This window comes from Meles meles, chromosome 16 (assembly GCF_922984935.1).
Source record: "Meles meles chromosome 16, mMelMel3.1 paternal haplotype, whole genome shotgun sequence".
Lineage (NCBI taxonomy): Eukaryota > Metazoa > Chordata > Mammalia > Carnivora > Mustelidae > Meles > Meles meles.
In genome coordinates this window covers 24,332,234-24,348,146 of record NC_060081.1, presented here as the reverse complement: position 1 = coordinate 24,348,146, position 15,913 = coordinate 24,332,234, and positions in this window count along the sequence as shown.

Sequence of the window (15,913 nt, the reverse complement as noted above, 5' to 3'; positions counted from 1 at the left end):
GATGGGCTTATTTTTTCTACTTGCAACCCAAAGCATCCTAGCCAGTATCCCCCTGGAATCCCATCTATACTATCCTATCCACTTTGGTTAGTAAGTGGCTTTCACCTAAAGGATGAGTCTTTTCCAGTTGCCAATACCAGAGAGAGAGGCACAGCTATTCCATGGCAAAGTGAGTAAAAAGGACAGACCCTAGTGGGAGGGGCAGGGATTCCCTATCTTTATTACCATGACCTGAAAGAAGACAGTGCGGGTGAAAGGAGTAGAGTCTGTCTCCTGGGACAGTCCCAGGTGCTAATCTTTGGGGCAAGAGTGAAGGCTCCTCGAGACACTAACTGGAGTGTAAATGGGAAAGCTGTGTGGGCTGTTTAAATTCCGTACACTTTTATGTTTGTTGCCCTTCTGTCCTCTTTCATAGTTACTGAAGTCTTGGAGAGCGCCATTCTGTCTCAGCTCTGCCAAGGAATGAAGCTCTACGGTGAATCCAGCTGGGGTTCTGGGTGCCCATCACATTCTGCCGATTACATACACACTTACGAGATCTGGAAGGGACAGCGGGGGGGGGGGGGGGGCACATCTTCCTTCCTTCGGCTATTGCTCCTGGCGAGCAGTCAGAGAAATAGTGAGGCTTTTGGCAAAAATCCCCAGTGTCCCAGGTGGAGGTGAGAGGCAGCTGGGTCAGAGGGTGCCCCCGACTCCTGGCTCACACCTCGATGATGTGCTCTTGGACTGATTCCAGTTCTGCTCTCCTGATTCCTGCCTCTCGGGGAGTGGCAGAAACAGCAGCTCCCTGGAGGGTCAGTTCCGTGGTAATGTTCTAGGAGTCGTCCCTGGAGCCAGCTAGAACCAGTTCCTGCAGACCTTCTTTTTTAAGATTTTTAATTTATTTTTATTTGAGAGGGAGAAAAAGAGCGAGTGAACACAAGCAGATGGAGGGGCAGAGGGAGAAGTAGAAGCAGGCTCCCCGCCAAACAGGCAGCCCGATGTGGGGCTCGATCCCAGAACCCTAGGATCATGACCTGAGCTGAAGGCAGGTGCTTAACTGACTGAGCCCCTCCTGCAGCCCTTCTAAATGGCTTCATATTCAACTCTGTGCAAAACACCTACTTGCTAAAAATCTACAAAGGGCCTTATGTCTCCTGAAACCCAGCTCTGTCTGATACAGAAGCAAAGGTGGACATAGTTCCTGCTGAGGACAGAGCATCCAAGGGCAGAAGTGTTCCTGGGAGCTGACATGGAATTTAGTGAGCCAGAATTCCTGTTTCAAGGTCAGCCGGCAGACTCTTCTTCTTGGGCTAAATTGTTGAAGGTCTAGACTTTGCTCACTAAGCGAAACTACATCCTCTTGCAGGAAATAATGACATTACGCTACATGGCTTACTGCTTGTTTGGCACTATCTGTGTGTCCTCAAACGTCACATCCTGTAGCTCTGACAAGAGTTAAGAAGCAAGCGTGGTGGTATAATCCTCATCTTCGCAATGTTCAGAGAGTGATCCAACAGACCCTGATAAATATTTCACCAGGGTTCCAAAATGTCAGATCTTCTGAAGGCTGCACCTCCACCATTAGAGACCCATTTCTCCCGGATTAAACACTGGTCTTTACTGGTTCTTCTTTTTAAAATCAGATTAGCTAGGAGTGAGGGCCATACACCGAGTTTCTGATATGCCACTATAAGTAAGCTTATAGTATTGCTCCTGGTAGAAGGATTGGGGCATCATTGGAGTGCCTGGCTGGCTCAGTCAGTAGAGCATGTGATTCTTGATCTCCAAGTTGTAAGTTCAAGCCCCACTTTGGGCATAGAGTTTTCTTATAAAAAGAGGGATGTGGGGGCGCCTGGGTGGCTCAGTGGATTAAGCCGCTGCCTTCAGCTCAGGTCATGGTCTCAGGGTCCTGGGATCGAGCCCCGCATCGGGCTCTCTGCTCCGCAGGGATCCTGCTTCCCTTCCTCTCTCTCCGCCTGCCTCTCTGCCTGCTTGTGATCTCTCTGTCAAATGAATAAATAAAAATTAAAAAAAAAAAAAAGAGGGATGTGGGCATCATAGAAGCACTCGATGCCCACAGGGTGGGGAGTCAGGGATGAGTTTGAGAAGGCACTTGCCCGGGGAAGAGCCAGCCAATGCCAGTGGTATTTCTTGGGCACCATATTGTTTCTGATGGCCAACCCTGCTGTCACACATCTCTTTTCCTCAGGGAGGGCGAAGGGCACAGAGCCACTGTAGGAAAAACCACTGCAGCCAGAGGGGCGAGGGGTGGGTTTGAAAATGTGAAACTGGCCCAGGAGCCAGCCTCCCTCCTTTGCCAGGAAACTTGGCAGGATCAGGGCCCTAAAACACCCTGTGTGGTCTGGGCTTTGCCAGGGACCCTGAAGCTACAGTGGCAAAATTACCAGAGGAGGTAAAAAGGAGAGGGCGAGGGAGGATTTATGTTGTTAGCAGTTTACTGGAAGATCTCCCCCTGCTCAGACAGGGATATCAATAGGAGCTGCCTTGCCGGTCTCCAGCGGCCCTGACCCTTCCTGCGAGCTGCACACTCGTGGTGCTTGCTGGAGGCACCGACGTCCTACCCCCCCACCCGCGTGGCTGACAAAGAGAACTCCCAGGAGACAGCCCAGAGCAGCCAGGAGACCCTCACTCAGGAAGATGGAACTGTGGAACACATCCCCAGATTGAAGCCAGCCGAAACCTCATTCCCCCCACCTTGATTCTTGTTTTCCAAGGGAGGCGCGGGACTCGGGGGCTGGCTCACGCAAGAATTTGATCGGAAGAGATGACACTTCATCTTAAATGCCTTCACTGCATTTCTGAGGTTGACGGGAGTGTTGGGCAGGGAGGCTGATAAAGCCCACTGTCCCCTCCAAGCAGACTAATCAGACGTGAAGTCTTGGCGAGAGATAACCAGGTTAAGAGAGAGCCAAAATGACATCACATCAACTCCGTTTCAGAACCTGTAGTACGTACCAGTGCCTATCACCGCTCCAGGTGGCTGGCCTCCTCGACACACATGAGGAATTTTCAGACCGGGACATCTGTCCCCCCTTGACCCTGTTAACTGTCACTCTGGGGTATGCAGGGAACATGTTTGTCAGTCCGTGTAAAGACACAAGCGTTAAGGGGCAGTCACTCCGGGGATGAAGCCGGCTCTGGACTGCCCTCCTTCCCCACACTGGAATTAATAACAGGAAAACCTCGCCCTGGGGAACCAGAGACAGAGCCCAGAGGGTGTGCCTCCTCCAACCCACCCCATAGAATTTGGGGCTTTCCACTGGAGGTGTCGTTCACATCAGTAACAAATCCCCCCAAATTCATTCGCTTCAGGAGTGAGTGGATGGCATAGGACCCCCACTTCTGGTTTGCGGAGATAGTTGATGTCTTGTAGTTTCAGGATGGGGAAAAGAAACAAAGGACCACTGGCATGGGCTCGGAGGTCATCGTGAATGCTGTATCGGTTTCATTATGGCCCCATCTTTAGCTGACATGGGTTCTTCTCCTCTTCGAAGGAAAATATCCAAGCAACTGGAAAGGGAACAGTGATGAATTTTCCCTGTTTTGCTCCCTACCTTGCATCCTGGCTCAGGGCGCCGTTACCAGCTCTCTTCGAGCTTTTTTTAGCAGATAGTTAATGCGACATGCAAGAGTGGCCTGCATGACACAGATAACTCGGGGGAACAGCACAAAGTAAATGAGATGCATTAGTGTCTGGATGGGAACGGAAGATAGAAGTTCTCAGAACTTCTTGTTTAATTTATAGAAACGGATTTCCCTCCTGTGCTTAAGATTTCAAAATAGTAATCATCTTCTGAAGAGGAGATGTTCCCACGCCAGGCCCTAATATCAATATGTAAAAGAAAATCATTAACTAGCTGTACCTCTCAGCAGCCCCCTATTATATGTCAACAAGCTAACTGAGCCGATAAAACAAACTGTTAGTGGAAATTTAATTACTAGCCATTGAGATTTGGGCAAGGACCGAGGATTCTAGATTCATTACGCCAGCCCCAGAGGCTGCTGGAAGCAGCCATCCGCCCGGAACGAACATTTTTAATAGGTGTTTTCCTTCCCTCTGAAAAACCAGAGCACCAAAGACCAATAGGAAACTTTTCAAATGAGGTCCCTCCGGGGCGGCAAGGGTGAGGTGGAATGGAGGCCTGAGCAAAAAGAAAGTAAGATTGTCAGTTTCCATCCGCTTGTCTGGTCCACTTCGGGGATGATGGGGGCCTGTGAGGTCATCTTGTGATTTCTGCACATTTAATTATGTCAGATTCCTGGCCGATGGCCACTGTTCAAGTTGGCATGATTTGTCCTTTATAATATGATCAATAAAACAGGGTCCCACTCTATGTGAAGCTGGCTAAGCTGTTTTCTCTTCTTTGGATACCCAAGCTGGGCCAGCCTAGCCACCCTCCACCCAGTCCCACACCAAAGAACCCCTTAACGGTGTCCATACCCACCACCTTCATCTTGGGCATGAGCCCAGGCACAGGGTCTGGCGCATGGAGAGTGTCCGATGGAAGATTTAGTGTATGACAGATGTCAGTTGGACTCGGAAGCCTCCTGGAGCCACCATGCTCCAAGGTCTGTGCGCAAAAGGCATCAAACCACACTGATTCTGAGTCTCAAGCCCGCTCACAAAATGTGCGCAGATTCTTGGAAACTCACTGAGCCCGCTTCAAGTTCAGAGGCTTGGCTGGGTCCCCTACTATTTCAATCCTGGGATGAAAGTTGGCCACCTTTTCAGTTTTATAAAGAAAAAGTTATTCATATCAAGTGTTTTTGAATTGATGGACTTCCATGAAATTAGGGGATCATGAAGTAATTGTACATTGGAGGGATCGCAGATCCCGGCCCTCGTCAGCTTATTTCTTCACTCCCCTTACTGCTTGCCACCCCCCCACTTCCCCTACTTTCATTATGCAGACCTGAGCCAACCTGCACTGGGATCGAGGTAGTAGAGTTATCAGCTGTTCTGGTTTGGCTGGGACTGAAGGGTTGCCGGGGGCAGGGGTTGGGGGGCAGACTTTCAGTGCAAAAACAAAGACAAAAAAGTGGATGGTTGGTCCCCTTCAAGGAAACAACTGTCCCAGCACAGAGAGTGCAGACTATCGAGGAAAGGACACATTCTCTTCTACCTTGTGTTAGCATCCTCCTCCTTTGCTCACCTGACATGGCCCGTTATAGATCCTCATTCTCAGTCTTAGCTGGAGCACAGAACCATTTGCAGAGATTTTCAATATCCTGGTGTCCAGGCCACATCCTGGAAAACCTGAATGAAGATCTCTGGGAATAGGGCATAGCCAATAGTGCTTTTTAAAGTTTTCCAGATGATTCCAGTGTGCAACCAAGAGCGAGAACCAGTGCATAGGAGAAGTGATTTCAGGGGCACCCGGCTGGCTCAGTTGATGGAGCAGGTGACGCTTGATCTCTGGGCTGTGAGTTCAAACCCCACGTTGGGTGTGGAGATTACTTTAGGGTGGCTCAGGGGATTAAGCCGCTGCCTTCGGCTCGGGTCATGATCTCAGGGTCCTGGGATCGAGCCCCGCATCGGGTTCTCTGCTCCGCGGGGAGCCTGCTTCCTCCTCTCTCTCTGCCTGCCTCTCTGCCTACTTGTGATCTCTCTCTCTGTCAAATAAATAAATAAAAAAAATCTTTAAAAATAAATAAATAAATAAATAAATAAAATCTTTTAAAAAAAAGAAGAAGAAGACGAAGAATTGATTTTGGGGAGTTCTTAAGATTGGACTCTCTTCGGCTGTGTCTGTTCGGCAGTCTGAGCTATCTTAGAAGCCTCAAAAGGAGTCCGTGTTTTGGTACAATGAATGATGTCCAAATGTGTTGCGTTTCTATCTGACTCTATTGACTACGTTTTCTCTAGTCTCCTTAAAACAGCTAAACTGGTTTTATGACTTCTGTTTTCCCTCCTTGAGAAAGTCTTAGGCTTGCAACTGTCTTGGCAGGTGGCTAGAACTGATTGACATCTGAGACGATCCAAACACAAATGACATGAAACTCCAAGGCCCTACCACTGGGGACCTTTCGTAAAGGGAGTTGAAGCTGCACTAAAAATAAGTATTTAGCCATCTGGATGACCTTGACAAGCTCAGGAAACTCTGGCCTGGTTATCTACCTGCAGACCAAGGCTAAATCATCTTACCAGTCCCTTCCAATGAAGAACTTCTGAGTTCTGGGTCTCTAAGTTCTCTTTAAGCAATTCCACTTAGACCCTAAGATTTGACCTTCCTGGCTCAGACTTTTTAAGCAGAGAGAAATCGCTACTACTTTGGTGTCTGTCTCTGAAAACTTCGTCGATGCTTTTGCTGCTGCTGGGGTTAGAGGTACCAAGAAAAATTTTCCAGTGAAGTGAGTCTGTGTAGACTGCAAGTCTCTCAAATTCTCTGTGCCTCAGTTTCCTCACCTGATACATGAAAATGGGGGATGGAGAAAGGGTTGGGATGGGGACAAAAACTGTGTCATTCACCTGTCCATTTCACAATTATTGTACCCTTACTATGTGGACAAAGATGAGTAAGAAAAGGTCCCTGCCTTCAGGGGCTTATCATCTAGTAGATGTCTTCTACGAGCTCTCAAAGGGCCCTTTACAGTGGAGTATGCTATATAAAGTTAAGAGATAATGGTGTCATTGAAAGAAAGCCTTAGGAAGCTGATGCCATTGTGTCCAACTAGACCAAACTGAATTTAATCCAAGTGAGGAGAACAGAGTGGCTCGCCTTTTTTTTTTTTTTTAAAGATTTTCTAAGTAATCTCTACACCCGACATGAAGCTCAAACTCACAACCCCAAGATCAAGAGTCACATGCGCCACAGACTAAGCCAGCCAGAGCCAGCTGGGTACCCCTAGAGTGTCTTAACTTTTAGCTGTCTTGGTAACATTATTTAAAGGAGGAAATATTTAATATTCACTATGTGTCTAAGGAATTTGCAAGCCCTTGCTGGTGTGGTGGGATAACACATATTTAACGCTTCAAAACTCTTCACTGTGACCTCCAGGTGAAGTTGTCTTGATTGGTGACTGACGTCATTGTGTCCATTTCACAGATGAGTAATCCGAGGTGAGGAGTAAAGAAAAGCTGGTAGCCTGAGAAGCTAGCTCCGAGGGAAGTTCTAACTTTCCAGGGCAGCATCCCTGGGATTCACAGAACTTCCTTTCTCAGCTTCCTTTTTCAATATGGATAGACCACAGACCCATTGCACTATTATTCACTATTAATTTGACCTTTTCTTCCCTCTTTCTTCATTATTCTTCCTCTTCTCGACATTCAAGCAACTTCTTGGTATTCAGGTCCTAGCTCCGAAGTCCCCTATCCAGAGAGCTGTTTCTGGGCTCAGTTAACCTTGCTGGTTCCCCTTGATCAAACTGTTCTATTTTATGGTCTTCATAGCAATTATCTTGTTCATTTATTGGTGTACTATCTTCTTCTCCTACTGAAAAGGAACCTCCATGGAAATAGGACATTGTCCCCATAGTGACTGTATCCATCATACCTGAAACACTATTTGGTACATAGCAGGTGCTCAATAAAAATGGGTTGAATTAATCGATACGCTTGCATTCTCTCTGAGATACTGATGATGGGAAGGCTAGCACAGGAGAGTGGCGATGTCTCAACTCTCACAGCAAGGCTGGCAGCTGCTCTCTCTGTACTTAGCTTTCTTGCCTATAAAACCAGAGGATCTGGGAATGGAGCACCGTGGACCAGATAAGAAAACAGTGGTGAAAGGGCTTTGACCAGAGAAAACTCGAGTTAAGTGGGAGATGCTATTATCTTCTGCCCGTCTGCCTTACTTTAATCTTTTTTTCCCTTGGTAAGCGGACCTATTGATTGTAGCTTGCTGGAGGAAGCTCTCACTGTCTAATTACTGCCCCAGCTCAGCTTGTCACTGTGTCCTCCGCAGTCAGCACGTCCTGACACTGACCCCCTGATACCATAGCCCTTTGCGGATCAGCTGGTTCTGGCACTCGGCACCCAGCACAGAAGAGGCAGTCTGGCCCCGCCGGCTGTGGGAGGGCTGCAGTCCTCTCTCAGGAGCCGAAACCCCCAGCAAGGCAGGCAGCTGGGGAGAGGCAAAGACACAGGGGCTGCAGCAGCCAAGGGCAGTGGGGATGCGATCTTCCCTGGGGGCAGGGGCCTGCCGCCATACAGGATGTGTCCCACTATGACACACAGTTCTGAGCATTCTCAGATTCTGGCTTCTAAGAAAATGTTCCTGTAAATTCTTTGTGGCCTGATATAGTATTAGTTGGGGGGAAGGGGGGCAGAGGAAGGGGTATGACAATAAATCATTTCCAAAGCTGGGCAATCATTCCTTTCCCCCAAATTGTAGAACGTTTCAGAAGGTCCAGGGTATTCTCATACGCATTACTTCACTTGACCCTCGCAACGCTGCTGGGATTAGTATTCCTTTTTCTGTAGGAATAGGACTAAGGTATTGAGAACTGAGGGGTGTGATTTGTTCAGGTTCAAATAGTCAAGTAGTGAGAAGGGGAATTAGAACCCTGGTTTTCTTTCTTTTTTTTTTTTTTAATTTTATTTATTTATTTATTTATTTATTTATTTATTTATTTGACAGAGATCACAGGCAGGCAGAGAAGCAGGCAGAGAGAGAGGAGGAAGCAGGCTCCCCACTGAGCAGAAAGCCCGATGCAAGGCTCTATCCCAGGACCCCGGGACCACCACCCAAGCCGAAGGCAGAGGCTTCAACCCACTGAGCCACCCAGGCGCCTCTAGAACCCTGGTTTTCTAACTGCCAGCCCCTCCCAGGGCTGGCCCCAGCTTACACAAATAACTTGAGTCAAAAAACAGTCCTTGAGGGGCGCCTGGGTGGCTCAGTTGGTTAACTGGCTGCCTTTGGCTCAGGTCGTGATCTCAGAGTCCCGAGATCGAGCCCCGCATCAGGCTTCCTGCTCAGCAAGGAGTCTGATTCTCCCTCAGCCTCTCTTCCCCCTCCCTCTCTCCTCTCTTTCTCTCTCTCTCTCTCTCTCTCTCACGTGTGTGTGCAGGCATGCTTTCTCTCTCTCTCTCAAATAATTAAATAAAATCTTAAAAACAACAACAACAAACAGTCCTTGAGAAAAACTCCCAGTGGGTATCAGGACTCTTAAAGAAGCAAATGGTTTTTTGGCTAGCAAAGGAAAGGAGGATGTACCATAAAAGGCATGTCAATTGTATGTCTGTGGTTTAGAAGGAAAAAAAGATATAAGTAAACAGCACACGTTTTCTGGGTTTTGTTTTAACTCTTTTTAAGATTTTATTTATTTCTTTGACAGAGACGGATCACAAGTAGGCAGAGAGACAGGCAGAGAGAGGAGGAAGCAGGCTCCCTGCTGAGTAGAGAGCCGGATGGAGGGCTCCATCCCAGGACCCTGAGATCATGACCTGAGCCGAACGCAGAGGCTTTAACCCACTGAGCCACCCAGGCGCTCCTGTTTTAACTCTTAAGTAAACCACAGCTTTGTTTTGGATTCAGCCCCTCCAGAAATAATTGAAACAGGTAAACCTCAGGCTAGGAAAGTGTCAGGTAGCAGGTGCTTGACAAATCTTTGTTGGACAAATACGTGAATACTGACCTCGCTTGTAAATAGCCTGTGCTAGCTTTCTTCACTCATCTCAATGAAGAAGAAATCCCTCTTATCAGATACAGATTCACAAAGGGCTCTAATATTGGTGTACTGCTTTACCTTATGATTTAAATGATCTTTCTTGTACAGTATCTCAGCTGATCCTTAAGTGACCTTAGGAAATAATGTGATTTTATAGATGAGGAGACTGAGGTTGAGAGAGATCAATTGTTTCCCCCAAATCAGAAAGATAGTTGGTGGTCATGTCCATTTCTTACGAGACAGCAGACTAGATACCCTGGCCAACCTTCCCAGTGAAAACAACTATAAATTCTGGATAAAATAAAAAGAACATTTAAAATGTACTAATGAGTTGGAAAGAAACTAAGCACTATTCAGTCCAAAAAGTAGATGAAAGTGAAAAATCAGAAAAATAAGTGAAGCCCTGGTGTTGGCTTTGACCTTGAGGGCATTTGCCAAATCATGTAAAATGTGGTTTCAGTTTTCACAGCCTCACAGGGCAAGTGGAAAGAAGAAAAAGCCAACTGCTTATCTACGATGAGGGATTTGGTAAAGATCCCCTGTGCCTAAAACGGAGACCCCAGAATTATTGCTCCTGTGTAAAGATAAATGAAAAATAAACTAGACTTTATTTCTACCACAGGAACGACAGAGAAAATTACATATGACTAATTTTGATCCTAAGTAGAGGGGAGCATTAGTCTGAGAATTTATAACCACAGCCAGGTTTCCATGGGTTTGCACATCAAGTTTATACTCCCTGGGTGGTCCAGGAAGCCTCAAGTTAAAATTCTGAGGAAGTGAATCTAAATCAGTCATGGTCCCAGATATCTAGGAAATCAGATGCTACCTTTCTGGGGGAACTTTAAGCCACACCTCAAAGAATTCCCATGGATAAAATTATAAAGTTACAAACTCACAGTCAAAAATCTTAAAGCATTCAAGGAAGCAAAGTACTATTAGCAAGAGTCAGCAAACAGCAAAGTTGAACCCGCAGAGACATCAGATGTCAAAATGATCAAATAAAAACATAAAGTACTATGTTTAATACAGTTAAAGAAATAATGGAAAGGATTAATAGTTTGACTAGAAATAAGAGGCTATAAAAATGCTCAGACTGGAAAAGAATTCCAACGGAGTTTTTATCAATCAATCAATAAACCTGTTGAAATTAAAAACTCAGTGGATGGCTTCAACAGATTAGACACACTAAATATGCTGCTAGACCCCTAGACTATAGATCAAAGAGACAACTAGAATAGATCTGGAAAAAAAAAAGATTCAGAAAGACAAAGATAATGTCAAAGAAATGTAAGAATCAGGTAGGATTGAATGAATATGTTTTATGCTCATCTCAAGAAAATTATAGAGGGGAGGAGAAGAAGAGTAAAGCAAAGGTAAGATTTGAAAAGATAAGAATTTTCCATAGATTCTGAGCCCCCAAAATGCCAAGAAGGATAAACAAAAGATAAAATTATATGGCAGTAAAGGCCCAGTACCTAGTATGACTTGTGGAGACATTTTGGTCCCTGACCTTTGTTCCAGTTTCATGTCACAGGTTTAAGACCAAGCTGGGGGTAATTAGTAAGGATTGCAGCCCTTTATACCTGCATGCTGTATTATGCTGTCCTGAACATTGTGGTTATACTCTCTATTGTATAACACCAAGATTGTTCATGAGACTGAGCTTAGAAAAGGAAGATATTTTCTGAAGAGAGTCTTCTTTGACACTCACTCATTTAGAAATTGTCATCTATAAGGAGATACTCTCGTGAAAATTGGGGTCCAGGAGCTTATACCTCTGTCTCCCTCTGCTGTGTGTTCTCACCACACTGATTTTTATCTGTATTTTTCATTTTTTAATAATTTTTTAAAAATTATTATTTATATAATTTTTAAAAAAATTTTTAAAGATTGTATTTATTTATTTGACAGAGAGATCACAAGTAGGCACAGATGCAGGCGAGGGGGGGGGGAGTGGGCTCCCTGCTGAGTAGACAGATGAATGTAGGGCTTGATCCCAGGACCCGGGGATCATGACCTGAGCCGAAGGCAGAGGCTTAACCCACTGATCCACCCAGGCGCCCCATCTGTATTTTTTAGATAAGCAAACATCATCTGAATTATCCAAGTCTGTGTCTGGTTTATCAGTCTGAAACTACTACTGATATTTATCAATTCACAATACAGTAGTCATGCATGTCATATCATACACCCATGCTTATCATACTACAATTACAGAACACAAAAGACAAAGAGAAAATCTCAACGGCAGCCAGAGAGAAAAAAACATTATTTTCAAAGGAACGATCATTGGAGTAGCAACTGGCTTCCCAATATCAACAATGAAAGCCAAGAAGACAGTGGAAAAAAACATCTTCAACGTACTGGAAAAAAAAATTACTTCGCAATCTCAATGTCTATACTTCGAAAAAAAAATGCATTTCAAAGAATTTCAGACAAACTAATTTTTCTTCTAACAGATCCTCACTAAGGAAAATTAGCAAATACTGTAAGATCAAATCGTACATTTCAAAAATTGCGGAAATCCGCTGAAGTAGTTCTTAGAAGGAACTGTTGAACCTTAAAGGATGTGTTGGAGATAAGGAAATAAAGGCTAAGAATTAGTGAGCTAACATGTGACTTAGGAAGGCAGGCATATCCAGGGATCTGACCTCTACCTGCTTCCTTGCCATGATCTGAATTGTGAAAGTGAATTGGATCTAAGGGTTCTCAGAGAGATCCAAGCATAAGCAGGGATGAAATTATTATTGAATGCCACAGGTCAGCCATGAGAGTGTGTCTCCATGGTCCCTGAGGTTTGGGGTCTGGGAACCGGGGTGACACGGATGGAGCCTGGAGTTGGAGACTGGGACAGGAGCGGAACCATTGCTTCCTGCCCTTTCCCGCAGGGTGGAGGAACGCTCAGATTCTCCTTGGGTTCTAACCTCTTGGAGCCCAAGTGTCCCACTCTGCTGGAACCAGCAGAGGCCCAGGAGTACAGAGGCAGGATTCAGAAAAGCACTTACGAATGCAGGAGACAAAATAAATGAAGAGCCCCTGAGGGTTTAGATTCTCTTTTGGAGGTAAGTGTCACACAGGAAGGGAATTAGACAGCTCCCCACTCACTCAGGAAAGCTTCTATCCCTGGTCCTCTCTATCTAAGTGTGTAACTTTGCCGTCTGCCCTTGGATGGAATCTGCTAGTGGCCGAGAACCGTCTGACATGATTCTCAAAGTCTGGTGGGCAGAGCTGGCAGGGACTCTTGATCTGTCCAACGCCTGACCCTGGGCATCTTGCTCTTGTGTCCGTGCAACTTCCCCGGGACTTCCAGTCTTAATCTGGCTGATGACATGACCAAAACTGGGCAGGAAATGTGCTTTGGTGGGAAGGTGTCAGAAAATACAAGGTGTTGGTTGTTGCCGGAAGTCTAGCTTCCTTTAGGAATCTGGGAGAAAGCCCCGATTCTCTATAGGCAGCCTGCAAACATTCCTTCCCATTGGAGCCAGGGATCTGCTCCCACAATTTGCAAAGGAGTAAATTTAGGAAAACTTAATTCTGTGTGCCCTTAGATAACTCACACCTCTCTGAATTTCTTGGTTGTCACTGTTTTGCTTCTTGGTGCATTTTTTAAAGATTTTTGTTACATGTCTGCTTGTTTTTGTTTTCTTCCACAGATTAAAGGGTTTGGATTCAAGGAAAGATTCTTAACCTTGACTTCATTTAGAAACCCCCAGGGAGACATTAAAATACACTGATGCCTAGGTCCCTCCCAAGCTGGTTGAATTAGAATCTCTGGGAGAGGGGTCTTGACTCCAGCATTTTTTTATGAACTCCCCAAGATATCCTGATGCACAGTGAGGATTTGAATCCCCGTACTGGACAATTACCTGCAGTCCTTTCCAGTTCTCTGATTCTGTGACCCAGGCATGTATCGGAGATGCAGGCTGTGGCCCCTTGAGATACAGCACAGGTGAGTTGTCTTAGTCACACCACAATACTCTGAATAGAATCCTTGACCTTGGTCAATCCCGAGGGTCATGACCTCATCCAATATCTACAAAACTGCCCACGAGCGCCCCACATCTGAGTCAGAATGCTGGCCTGTAGGGTCCTTCCGTTATGTGAAGGCAGAGGAAACGCAGACCTACATTAACTAAAAACAGAACTCCCAAGTACCAGGCTCATACTTACACGATTGCTAATTCTCACAACCACTTTTCAGTACAGGCTTCATTACTTTCATTTTAAACAGGAAGCAAGAGGCTCAGGGAACTCAAACAACTTGTCTAAAGCCGTAGCTGGGGTGGGAGATTCAAGCTTGGGTTCGTCTACATTCAAACCCCACATTCTTCCCATTGTATCCACTTGGCCAAAGATGAGGCCACGCACTGGGCCAGGAGAGGATGTGGTTACCTACGGCAGAGCCTCCGGGGGCTCCGGCTGGGTCACTGACTCTCAGGGTCCCAAGAGAAGACCAGTGGTCTTCTGAGCTCCAGGCCTCCCTGGGCGGGAGGACTGCGTTCTCGACTAACACACATCAGGCTGCCAGCCTCAGTTTGTATTTTTAGAGTCTACTAATTAGGCCATTTTAACTAATTTGTTTGCATTTTGTATGAGCAAGTTGGGCTTTTGGATTGACTAATGTAATTGCAGCTGGTTTCTGCCAAATACAAATTACTCAGTCTAGTGTGGGCTAGAGAGAAAAGCAAATATTTAATAGACATCAATACCCTTGTAGCTTTTTAGTGGAGCCTTTTTTTTTCCCTATGGAAAGTTGAAATAATTTCTCCAGCATCTGATTGAACTTTCATGTTAGGGAATTACTTTTTAATCACTTTTTAAAAAAATAGTGAGGCAATGACTTCAGTGGCTCTGTTAAGGTTTATCTCTGATCCATTTACCTCTAAGCTCAGGAAACTTAAAGGGTTTTTTCCATTTCCAGGCTGGCTTTCCACAATCCCATTCTGCTTGGGCTACTCCCGTGACTACCAGCCAATCCACATCACAGACTGTCACAGCCAGAGGGAACTGAGGGCTCATCCAGTCCACTGGTTCTCCAAGGGTGTCCCTGGACCAGCAGCACCAGGATCATCTGGGAATGTGCTGGAAAGACAAATTCTCAAGCCTACTGAACCAAGAATTCTGGCCAAGCAAACCGTGTTTTAACAAGCCCTCCAGATGATTTGGATACTGGCTGAACTTTGAGAACGGCTGATTTAGTCCAACGTCTCATTTTACAGATCAGGAAACTGAGGCATGGCAAGAGCCCATGTTTCTGGTCATGGCCTGGACTGTGTCTGCTTCACTCACTGCACATCTTCGGAGTTTAGCGCGGTGTGATAAGCACTCGGTAAATATTTGCTGGATGCATGAATGAATGGTGGAATGAGTGAATGAGTGCGTTAGAACAAGAAACAAAGTCTCCTAATTCTCTTCTACTCCGCCAGTGCTTCTCTTGCTCTGAGGAACAATGGGAACCCGGGGAAGAACTCCTTCCTGAGTCTTGTTTTATGAGAAGGGCAGCAACTGGGGCTTGAAACATTATATCCTATGGCCTGGCCCTTGGGGGGGATGGCAGCCTTGCTCCTAAGCCAGGGACAACCTGGCTCACCTGTCCCCAGCCCAGTAGATGACTGGGCTCAAACCACATGACGAATTATTTCTGTCCCTTTCAAAGACCCTAACAATGTCTGAGGCAGAACCAGACCCCCCTGTCTGGGTGTTTGATTCCCTGACCAATAACCTCAGCTCAGCTGGTGAGCAGGGAGAATGAAGTTGAAGTTGAATGTATGCAAAAGGGGATTTCTGAGAAGAGGGTGCTACAAAGGTGGGCCCTTCAGATTAAATTACTGGCCCCCGTGAAGCCAAAAAATAAAGGTCCTGGTCCTCAAAACTTCTGATTCTGGACCTGGGGAGACCCGGTTCCTAGATCTGAATGACGTAACCTTCTCCACTCCCTCGTCCCCCCTGCTGACCTTCTAGGAAATGAGAAGAAGAGAAAGGCAAACAGTGTCCATAGGTTTTCAAACAGACAAACCAGGGAATCTCCCAGGGCCATGAGAGAGGGTGCCTGTTTCCTTAATCCTGTTAAATTCTTCTATGAACCATCTAAGCAACCAAAAGTACCAAGCATGTGGATTTAGTCACTCAAGGAGCTTATGTTCTTCTAACCTCAAGTTCAAATGGTTCTCATGACACAGCTTCCCAAATCCCTTGCCCCTGCTTGTCTACATGTCTCACGGAGCCCTGGAAGGACAGTGCAATCTTTTCAACAACTCACAGTGTCCTCCCTACCGTCCCTTGGGCACTCAATGTTTTC